This window comes from Lactuca virosa, chromosome 8, assembly GCF_052849685.1.
Source record: "Lactuca virosa cultivar CGN04683 chromosome 8, Lactuca_virosa_CGN04683_v6, whole genome shotgun sequence".
In the NCBI taxonomy this organism is placed as follows: Eukaryota; Viridiplantae; Streptophyta; class Magnoliopsida; order Asterales; family Asteraceae; genus Lactuca; species Lactuca virosa.
The window spans coordinates 316645925-316658789 of record NC_136433.1 but is presented as its reverse complement, the minus strand read 5'-3'; positions in this window follow the sequence as shown (position 1 = coordinate 316658789).

Genomic DNA, 12865 nt, shown 5'->3' with positions numbered 1-12865 from the left:
TTAATTGCTGCTATAATGGATATTTAATATTTTAATAATGGGTCTTTAACTAGTTTAATTATGGTACTTTAATAGTTCTTTAATTGTTTTAGACTTTTGATAATTCCGAGAGTTATGTTTTTAGCACTATAAATAGAGTTCATAGTTGTACTTGCAAATCAGCTATATTTTGAAGAAAATTCAGAACTCTGTTCATCCCTTTCTTGAATTATTGCTTATAATTCAGATTTGTGTCATCGTTTGGGACGTGATCTCATTCGTGATTTTTGATTTCAAGTCAATAGGTCTTGGCTTGTTATCATGATTGGCAGATTATAGGTCTAATCTGTTAATCAACCTATCCTTTGTTACTTGTTCGTGTTTACCACCTTGCCAAAATTGTTCCAAATATAACCAATAACAGTCCCATTTGCATTGTTTCTTCTCTATTTGTTATTATCCTGCTGCAATCACAAACACTCGAAAACAAAACCTCCCATATTCGCATCATATATGGTATCAGAGCTATAACTTTGTATTGAGGACAATTCATGATACGTGTATGGGCTGTTTTGTATTGAGATGGAATAGTGTTTGAGACAAAAAACAATAAAAGGATAGATTTGATAAACAAACTAGACCTATAGCTTGTAAATCTGAAGACAAACTAAGACCTATTAGTTTGAATTCGATCAACTCAAGGATCACGTCCAAAAGATGATAATTTGTGAACTATGACAATAATTCCAAGTGAACAAAAGGGTTCTTTGATTAAAATTCGTCTATTACATTTCCATGGATAAACATGGCTTTATATGAAGCCTTTATTACAAAGTTGGTGGTTACAAGCCAACCAACCAACTACTCATTAAAGCTAGTAAATGAAAATTAAGGAAACTCTTGAAATAACACAATAAAACGTCTACCACACTTACGAATGACAAAAAAACGTCCATGTCTTCAATTGTTCTTCAATTGCTAGTAATTGGTTATGAGAAGATGTAAAGAGTGTAACTCCCAAGGATTAAAGAAAGCCATCAATGATAAGAGTGTAACTCCCAAAGTTTAAAGAGAGTCATCAATGATAAGAGTGTAACTCCTAAAGTTTAAAGAGAGCCATGAATGATACCCTTCCAAATGCTTCCATAACCACCCAAGCTTTGAATCAAACAATCAATGAAGTCTTGGATTTATTAAACTTTTATTAATTTAATTAAGAAAACCCTAATCCATCAACTATCTCACCATGCACACCCTATAGGCCATTAAGCCCAAACAACTTTCTAGCCCAATATTAAGCTACCCATAACCTTTTGGGCCTTCATTATCCATACACGGATCATTCCCTCCTTCTAATTGTCCTCAATTCAGTACGGACCAGATTATGTTGTTCTCCCATATGAAACTTCCATGACAGTAGGTCTTGAAAACAAATATTCATTACAGAATGTGACCTTTTCTTTACTCCAAGTTGGTATCTTCTTTCAAATGAGGGATATCTCAAGATGACATTACCCTTCTTAATATCAGTTTTAGCCATACTGGAAGTGTCATCACTCAACTCTTTTTTTTCAAACTAACCATTTTCTTTGGCTTGACAGCTCTCATGTCATCAATCTTACTCTCTTTTTCATCCATAGAAGTATGAATCAATACTTGCACTATTTTGGACAAACCACCATTGAAACTAAGCACAACATCCTCTTGTCCCTCTACATACCTATTCACAAGTTTGTAATCTTCCACAACAGTCATTTTCCACATGGCCTTGGGTTTTAAATTCCACCCATGTGTAATTATTTTTAGATAGTTAGCTGATACGAGCTCCTCTTTTGACCCACGCCACGATCCATGCTTCAAACCTCCTGTTTTATGTTTTAACACTTGTGAAAAGTGTAAATCATGGACATAAGTATCTTCATGAGATAGGGTGTTGCACAAAAGGATCATCCCACGATTAATGTTCTTGAACTTGAAAAGATAAAATAAATTTGGCCATATTAACGTAGGAGCAGCAACCACATGTTTTTCATTCATTGCAAACAGCCTTATAGTGTCTCTCCTCCATATACACATGTTCTTCTTCAAATAACTCAAAGAACTCGTTGAATTCACTTCTAACCATATCTTCCATTTGTGGATCAAAAACCACTTTTGTACACTCCCACGAACAAGATTTAGACCTTGTAAATTATCCTTGTAATAATTTAAAGGATTAAAAATGCTCATATGAAATAATGGATCATGGCTTGTGTTTATGGGTTGATCACAAGCATGTTCCAATAACATGGCTTCCCAATTGAAGGTACACCATAAGAATAGGAATATAAGCAGTATGAACTCCCTCCCTCGTAACTCCTTGGAACTTGGAACTTGATGGGTCACTCCTTCTTCTAGGCTCTTAGAAAGAGAGTTTGTTATAAGATAGTTATCATCCTTCTTAACCACAACCACATCTTCGTGGTCAAGAACCTGCTCGACCTCTTCTGATTCTTCAACCTTTTCTTCAACAAGTTTGTTTGTAACAACAAAATCTATTTCTTTCACAAACATTTCAAAATTTTTCGTTTCCAACCACAAATTTTTTTTCTTCTTCAACTTCTTCATGATCCTCTTCCCCGTCAGCGTCGTAGGTAGGGCTAGAGTCTTCAACAATTTTTTCTTCAACCACAAAATTGATTTTTTCTACAAATTCCTCTTCAACAAAGAAATTTATTCTTTCACAAATTTCCCCTTTCCCATCGGTGTCGTAGATGGGACCGAAATCTTCTTCCTCCTCTTCTTCAATTTCCTCTTCCTCCTTAATGTCTTCTTCATCATATAACTTGCGCAACATTTTTGGACAACAACTTCTGAACAAGAACTGAAATCAAACAAACTTAGTAGGGATTTTTTTAAACAGGAACTCAACAACACCCAATCGGAACTAGGCTCTGATACCACTTATGATACGTGTATGGGCTGTTTTGTATTGAGATGGAATAGTGTTTGAGACAAAAACAATAAAAGGATAGATTTGATAAACAAACTAGACCTATAGCTTGTAAATCTGAAGACAAACTAAGACCTATTAGTTTGAATTCGATCAAATCAAGGATCACGTCCAAAAGATGATAATTTGTGAACTATGACAATAATTCAAAGTGAACAAAAGGGTTCTTTGATTAAAATTCGTCTATTACATTTCCATGGATAAACATGGCTTTATATGAAGCCTTTATTACAAAGTTGGTGGTTACAAGCCAACCAACCAACTACTCATTAAAGCTAGTAAATGAAAATTAAGGAAACTCTTGAAATAACACAATAAAACGTCTACCACACTTACGAATGACAAAAAAACGTCCATGTCTTCAATTGTTCTTCAATTGCTAGTAATTGGTTATGAGAAGATGTAAAGAGTGTAACTCCCAAGGATTAAAGAAAGCCATCAATGATAAGAGTGTAACTCCCAAAGTTTAAAGAGAGTCATCAATGATAAGAGTGTAACTCCTAAAGTTTAAAGAGAGCCATGAATGATACCCTTCCAAATGCTTCCATAACCACCCAAGCTTTGAATCAAACAATCAATGAAGTCTTGGATTTATTAAACTTTTATTAATTTAATTAAGAAAACCCTAATCCATCAACTATCTCACCATGCACACCCTATAGGCCATTAAGCCCAAACAACTTTCTAGCCCAATATTAAGCTACCCATAACCTTTTGGGCCTTCATTATCCATACACGGATCATGTAGTCTATGCAATTTAGCAAAGCTTTGATGAGAATTGTTTAATTCTTTTTTTTTTTTGAAAGAGCCAAAGCTCAGCAAACTTTATTAAAAAGAATAAAAGAATACAAAAACAAACGGAAATAAAATAGTCAAACAAAATACAAATCTAACCAACCTATCCATAACCAACTACCAAGCCACTTTTTAATAACCAGACTTAACCACCCAAAAACCCAAAAAACCTTATTATCCTTAAAGCTAGCCCAAAGACTTATTGAAAGTGGGAAAAAAGGTAACTTCACCCCCTTGCACCACCAAAATCCCCAAAGATCATTAATACCTAAGCAAGGGGTAAGGCCCTTAAAAAAAACCCACAGTCCGAAGGCCAAGCTTTAAGAAAAAACCCAACAAAACCACAATACTCCCTACACAATACATAACATAGAACCAATAAAAGATAACATAATTATAACACTCATAATTGCAACTATAAAAAAACCCCATCAATTTATCAATCCCCCATCTTCTGTCACTTCTCCTCTCATCAATCCTCCACTTAGTCTTCAACAGAAAAGACTCCATCTGCTTGCAAACATGATCCAAACCCGACCTTTGCAAAAAATTCCTGCATATCAAGCACAAGCCAAACCACAACAAACTAACACCAAAACTCCAAGAAATCAGAACAAGTTTCATACTAGACATGGCATCAATCACATGTCTAGGATTCTCCATTTGGATAATCTCAATAAAGATCATATCCAAACAGAAAATCCCATAGGTACAAGTCACATGATTTGAGAGCAAACTCTCAAACCAGTAACACAATCCGTCAATTCCTTTGTAAAGAAACTTATTCCAAAAATGCCCCCACCAATCCACAGCATTAAGATCACCAAAGTTAAACATCCTTCTATGCCAACCCCAAAACCAATAGCCACCAACCAACAAACTAAAAAACCAGAAAATAGCATCCATTACTTAAACTTTTTCCATTCCAGAAATACCCCAGGCCTTCAAAACTTTATCATTGACCATCTTAGCCTTTTTCCTCAACCCCAACAGCATTAAATGTATTTCACTTTCAATACAAGCAATCAGCCCCTTATACGAATTTCTCCTGTTACTAAAAAGTCTAGAATTTCTCTCCTTCCAAATATGTGCAACACAACTAGCAAAAACACATTTATTAACCAGATTCTCACCAGAATTCCTTTTAAACAAACTGCACTGCTTCATAATCAATTCATTCCAATCATCCATAAAAAGATTAAGACCCATCTTATTACAAAAATACCTCCAAATAAGTTGAGAATGATCACATTTAAAGAAAAGATGAACATGTGAATCAGGAGTAACAGCACAAAAAGGACAAAGTAAGTTACCAGAAACTTCCCAACCTCTGACACGATCCTGGGTCTTCAATCTATTCAAAATAGCCATCCACAAAATAAACGAATTTCGAGGAATGCAATTACCATACCAAACAATATCATGCCAAGGAACTTGGTCTCCAAAATTATTTATATCACACCACACCTGTTTGCATGAAAATTGTTTACATATTCCTTTCTTATCTCTCCAACCTGCAACATCCCTCAGATTAGGCTCAATACAAAACATGGGAGCATCCTTCAATCCACGGAATATATTAACCCACTCAACCGGCCAAGTATAGCAATCATAGACTATAACATCACTGACCAAGGAAGAATCACTAAACCCATTGCTAACCCAATCTCTTCTAGATATAACAGAACATAAAATACCAATTGGGTGCCACCAATCATGCCAGAGAGAAGTATTCATCCCGTTTCCCACACACGAAACAACATGGGGCCTAACAATTTTTCTCACCTCAAGGAACCTCTTCCAAGTCCAGCTCATACTCTTCTTCTGCAAAATATCCCAAAAATTCCTGTTTCCAACAGAGAATTTTTGCTATTAATCACATTCCACACATGTTTAGCTAACAAAGCATCATTCCATTTCCTTAAATTCTTCACTCCTAAACCACCATAAATTTTCGGCTTACAAATATCATTCCACTTGACTTTAGCTTTCCCTTTGACTACCTCACCATTCGCCCACAAGAAACTTCTACAAAGCTTTTCAATCTCTTTAATAGTAGCAATGGGAATTTTAAAAATCGAAGCCCAATACACATGAATAGATGTCAAAACAGAATTAATGAGCTGCAGCCTTCCAGCAAACGATAAAGCCTTGCTTTTCCAATTGAAAATTCTCATCTTAATCTTCTCAATAAGCTGTTTACAATCTCTATCAAATAATTTTGTAACACACATAGGAATTCCCAAATACTTAAAAGGAAATCTCCCAATATCAAAAGGAAGAATGCCCAAGATAATCCTTCTCATATTGGGTTTAACACAACTGAAGAAAATCTGGCTTTTTTCCATGCTCACCTTCAACCCTGAAACTTTTTTGAACTCATCAAGAGCATCCCTTATAACTCTAGCAGAATTCCCATTTCCATAAGAAAATACTAATAAATCATCAGCAAAGCATAAATGAGTAATTTTAAGGGACATACACTTACTATGAAACTTAAAATTCTGGCCAGCTTCAATTTTCTTCAAAAGGATGATATTAAACACCTCCATAACTATAGTAAATAGGTAAGGAGATAGAGGATCACCCTGCCTAAGACCCCTCTTTCCTTCAAAATACCCATGATCTTCACCATTAAAGTTAAGCATGAACCAAGGAGTAGAAACACAAGCCATAATCCACTGAATCATTATCGTATGAAAACCAAACCCCTGCAGAATTCTACTAAGAAAATTCCAATCCACCGTATCATATGCCTTTTGAATATCAATCTTTATGGTGCATTTGGGAACTCCCCTCTTATTTTTATACCCCACCATCAGCTCCTGAGCAAGGAGAATATTATCCAAAATAGATCTTCCAGGAATGACAGCTGATTGATTTTTGCTCACAATATCACCCAAACTATTTCTAATTCTGTTCACTATAATCTTACTAATACACTTATATAAAGTGACAGCAGGCTATAGGGCGGAAATCAGAAACTTTCCTCGGGAACTCCACTTTAGGAACCAGCACTATTCTCGTAGCATTAATCCCCTTCAACAATTTACCAGTCCAAAAAAATTCCCTCACAGCTTTACACACCTCCGGCCCAACAATATTCCAAGAACTTTTAAAAAATTTGGAGGAGTACCCATCAGGTCCAGGGGCACGATTTTCATCAGTATCAAACATCGCCACCTTGATTTCTTCATCAGTCACCACTCTAATCATATTAGCAGCCACCCTACTATCCAATTTATTATGAAAGAAACCATCATTTAAACACGAAAACTCAGTAACATCTTTACAACCCAAAAACTTATTGAAATGAGTAACAAATTTATCCTTCATAGCCTTCCCACTAACCCATCTTCCATCTTCATCAATAACCATCAAAATACGATTTCTATTGCCCCTGCTCTTCACAACTCTATGAAAAAACTTTGTATTATTGTCCCCTTCCTGTAACCAATTTATCTTAGATCTCTGGAAAAGAAGCTTTTCTTCATCATTACAAGCAACATTAAAATCAAAAAGAATATTAGTATGCTCATCCCTAATCTTACAATCAAAAGGATTAAGATCAATTTCAGATTGTTTACTTTCCAACTCCTTTCTTAACATTTGGATTCTCTTCCCAGAACCCCTGTGCTTATTGCAAAGCTCCCTACAATGCTTTTTAAGTATCTTCAACTTTTGGCACACTTTGAACATAAAAAAACCTTCAATATTAGCATCCCAAACTTCCTTAACCAGGGGTAAGAACTCCTCCTTTTCAGTGATAAAATTAGCAAACCTAAAAGAAGGTTTCCATCTCAATTTGCCAACAGGAACATTTAAATAGCAGGACAATGATCCGACACCCTATAAGGTTTAAAAACAGGATGAGCTAAAGGATGATCCGAAACAAATTTCAAATTGGCCATCACCCTATCTAACTTCTTCAAAAGGCCCTTATTCCCAGCAGGAGTTTTATTCCAAGTAAACTGAAACCCAGAGGAATTCAGATCCTCAACTTCAATAAAGTTTATACAGTCAATAAAATCATCAACTCCTTTAGGCGTTTTGGAACAGCCTTCAGAATATTCCGATGGTTTTAAAGCAACATTAAAATCACCTAATATTCCCCATGCTTCCTTCTTGACAACCAAACTGTGTTTCTTCAAATTATCCCATAATAACCTTCTCTCAAGATAATGCGAAGCAGCATATATAAAAGACAAATACATGCTATAATTGGAATCACAGAATCTAACATAACAGTGAATAACTTGTCTAGACTGAGAAATCACCATCACATCAAAAAGTCTTGGATTCCATCCAACAATTATTCTAGTTCCAGCCTCATAGCTACTATTATTAGAAACCCAATCCCATTGACCAAAGGTCTTAACACAAACATTCTTAAGATTTAAGACCTTGACATGAGACTCCACCACAGCACATATACCAAGGTTATTACTCCTAATAACATCAATAACCTCCTTCTGCTTAATAGCTTTATTCAAGCCCCTGACATTCCATACCCCTATAGACATCATTGGGAAATAATAGAGTTTTTGGCATTTACCTCCTCAAATGCCTGAGAAATCCCATCTTTGCTTTTACTATTCCCCTGAACCATCATACTATTATTCATTTTATTACTTTCATTCCCTACATTACCCTTCCCAACAAACTTAGAAGGATCCAACTTATTATTCATTATTCCAACAACATCAGAAGAATAATCAACACAATCACCTTCCTGATAACCATCAACTTTTCCCCCCTTAGCATCCTCTTCCATTCTATCCATAACTTCCTCATCAAACCTTCCCAGGATTTCAAAACTATTTTTAATACTGCAACCATCACTAGAAACAGTCTTATTTTCTAGACTCTTGTTAACACCCACTTTTATGTTATCATCCTTTATAGCATTCCCCTACATCTTATTCTCCATTTTCCCCTGATTACCAACCAAAGCCTGACCATTAACAAACTTCTCATATCTTCTATTCTTTTCCAAATTCCAATGACCCACCCCTTTATTATTCCAATTCCCATTCTGTCCCCTTCCATTACCACCTCTATTCCCATAATTGCCTCTGAAATTATTTCCCCTGTTAAAATTTCCATTCTTCCCACTATATCTTTGATTATACAATTGAGCATGACCCTCCTTAGATTTACTAGTACCTTCACCATCATTATTTCCTGCAACCTTCTTATAAACAACCTCCGTAAATCCATCATCATTAACCATTTCCTTCCCTTTATTTCTCTTATTGTTCCCATCATCCCCATTCTTTACCACTTTCTCTTCATTCAAAGCTGCCAAACAAACTTTATCCGTATGCCCATAAACCTTACAGTGATTACATCTAGAAGGCATCCAAGCATACTCCACATCAAAACTCTGAACCACAGCAGAATTAGTAACAAAATCCCAAGTAGAAACCTCAATTTTCCTCATCCATTCCTTATCAGCCGCCATTTCAACAAAAAATTCGAGCATAAGCGTTTCTACCCTTGTGTTCCAAACACATCTCCTCAGTAAAAGAATCAAAAGCCAGAGGCACCCCCAACTTACTCGCTTATAATACACAAATTCTCTCCACTCCATACATCCAAAGGTAAATCAAAGATTTTGATCCACATCGGAATTTTATCATGACTATTCTTGGTTAATTTCAGACCTGGTCTCCACCTTTGAAGAAATAATGGCATATTATTGAACATCACCCATGGGCTTCCCTCCAATATAGATAACATCCCCTGCTCATCACTAAATTTAAAAAAGAAAAACCCTTTACTGTTCATGAATATCTCTTCAAGACCCACATTCTTCCATAGCCTTCTAACCTCTTGCTGAATCACAGGAAACGCTAACTTCTTATCAATCATATACCCATATAAAGTATTAGTATATGGAATACTCGCTTTCTTTAAATTCTCAATCGGGATAATAACAGGTCCTTCTTCTTTGCCTTTTTCCCCTGGAATAAACTTGACATCAATCTTACCCTTATGTCTATTACCTTTTAACACACCTGCATAAGAGTTCAACAAGTTCCCCTGACTATCACCATCCACCTTTTTACAACTATTTGCATCACCCAAAATAGAAGGAAGCATATTAATACTATTAATAACAGTACCAGACTTCATCTTTAAACTAGGCTCTTTACTCATCTTAGTATTAACCTCCTCTTCCATCACAATTTCCTCATCTTCACTAGACTCATCCTCACTAGATTCATCTTCCCCATCCTCTTCAGAAGAACCATCATCTTCAGAATCATCTCCTTCCTCATTAACTTGCTTATTCAAATATGACATATCGACATCCATTTCCTGATTCAACTTACTATTTAAATCCTTCCTCTTAGATGTTTCCACCTTCAACTCATTAAGAAATTGAAAGCCAACTCCCGGAATAAATTCTTCATTACTGATAACCTTCTTATCACCATTAGATCTAGACTTCTCAACTTCATCATCAACCAAATCAGGGCATACAGGTTTATTGACATCAATCACAGCAATGTTAGGATTCACCCTAATCATTTCACTAGTAACACTCTTCAATTCCGAACTAGGGCTCAATAACTCATCATTCACCTTAGAACCATCCCAATTTTTCAACAAATTAGCAGTATTACCTGAAGGAATAGAGACAACTTGAACTCCAATAGTCTTCAGCTCACCAGAACCCCCATCCTTCAACCCCTTCATATTGCTATCATTTCCAGGAATTGAAATATTAGAATCCGACTCCCAGGCCGATACAGACTCCGAGTCATCTTCCGTTTCCTCCTCATTTGCTTCTTCAGTGTAGTATTTCTTTGCATCCATCGGTGATATCCCATCCACAATTTTCCGAGCTCTGTTCTTCACTCTGAAAGCTTTCCCCTCTATTTTCCATTCAGCTTTTCCATTCCCCGAAGCAACAGCTCCAGAAGCACTTGGCTTACGACGAGCTTTATAAATCGTAGCTGAGGACTGCTCAATGACCCCAGGGGGAACTAGATCTTTCACATCCACTTCAGTCCTAACGTACCGGATAACAACACTTTTATCCGGTGGCTTAACTTTCACTTCCTTCAATCGATCCGCTTTAGATGACGCACCCATTAGGACAACGGAAACAGAAGAGAAATTGCTTCAACGACTAAATGAAATTCGTCGGAAAAGCAGCACCGATGAACCAAAAACTAGATCGCACCACCGATAGAGAGAATCAGGGGAAGAGAGAGAAAGTAGAGAGAGAAAGCGAAAAAGTTTTTAGCATTGTTTAGCATTTTTTAATTCTTGAGTTCCACATAGCATTGTATAATTCTTGAATTCCACAACAGAAGTCTACGCAATTTAGCAAAGCTTTGATGAGCTTCGTTTAATTCTTGTGTCCCACAATAGAAGTCTATGCAATTTAGCAAAGCTATGATGAGCATTGTTTAACTCTTGGGTTCTACAATCGAATTAGTCTATGTAATTTAGCAAAGCATTGATGAGCATTGTTTAATTCTTGAGTTCCACAATAGAAGTCTATGAAATTAAGCAAAGCTTTGATGAGCTTTGTTTAATTCTTTAGTTTCACAATAGAAGTAGTCTATGCAATTTAGAAAAGCTTTGATGAGCATTGTTTAATTCTTGAGTTCCAAAATAGAAGTCTATGTAATTTAGCAAAGTTTTGATGAGCATTGTTTAATTCTTAATTTCCACAATAGATGTAGTCTATGCAATTTAGCAAAGCTTTGATGAGCATTGTATAATTCTTGAGTTCCACAATAGAAGTCTACACAATTTGGCCAAGCTTTATTGAGCTTCGTTTAATTCTTGTGTCCCATAATAGAAGTCTATGCAATTTAGCAAAGCTTTGATGAGCATTATTTAATTCTTGGGTTCTATAATAGAAGTAGTCTATGCAATTTAGCAAAGCTTTGATGAGCATTGTTTAATTCTTGAGTTCCACAATAAAAGTCTATGCAATTTAGCAAAGATTTGATGACCATTGTTAAATTCTCTAGTTCCACAATAGAAGTAGTCTAGGCAATTTAGCAAAGATTTAATGAGCATTGTTTAATTCTTGAGTACCACAACAGAAGTAGTCTATGCAATTTAGCAAAGCTTTGATGAGCATTGTTTAATTCTTGAATTCTGTTGGAACCTGAAAGTGAACCTGAAAGTGTTCCGAGGTGAAGAGTAGTTCGGAATCTGTCCGGACTTGGAGAGTAGAAGATGAGAAGCTTAGAAGTGAAGACATTACAGAATAGACGTTATGTCCGGAATGTGTGTTGATCCGGAGTCACGATTTTTGTCTCTTTGTGTATTACTTACTTTTGTCTCTTTGCATGATTAGACATTTCATAAGACTTAGTATGTTTGTCAACTTGGACAATCAGCATGTAAGAATTATTCCTTTTATCCGGTCCTATGTATGTTTACTGGTTTGTATCATGTTTCACACACTCCTATTTAAAGGAACTTTCAATGCAATGTTATGAGACGGATCTTTCACTTATTTTGGCATTTACTAAGTTACTTCAATTCACTTTCAAACATTCTTCTTGTTCTTTATTTATTAACTTTACTTTGATCTTTTATTCTCATTCTTCATTTATGGATTGATCACTTGTTGAATATATTAACTCAGACTTGACTGGTCTATCCAGGCTTGACTAGAACATTTATTAGCAAGCAGACATTGATCTTAAGCATTCACTCAAGGTTTGAGTTTTCAAACCTTGTCCCTGCGCATCAAATCTATTTGTTCTCTCAATTGGTATCGGAGCTTGAGTGGTTGTCCTTTGAATCCATAAGATCAGATTATTGTTGGTTTGAAATTACCTTGGTATTTCAACCATTTATGTGTTAAGGATAAAAGTTCTTCTATATACCACTTTTGCTTGAAGATATTTTAACTTCAGTGGCTGCTTCTAATCCTCAACAAATGATTTCAATGCAAATCACAAATAGTGTGGGTGGTCCTACACGTGCCCCATTGCTAGTTGTGGAAGAATATGATTACTGAAAAGTTAGAATGGAAAGATTTTTATTAGCCAAAGAGAAAGGTGAAGAAATTTGGAGATCCGTCAAAGAAGGTCCTCATGTTCCTGTAAGAACAGTTG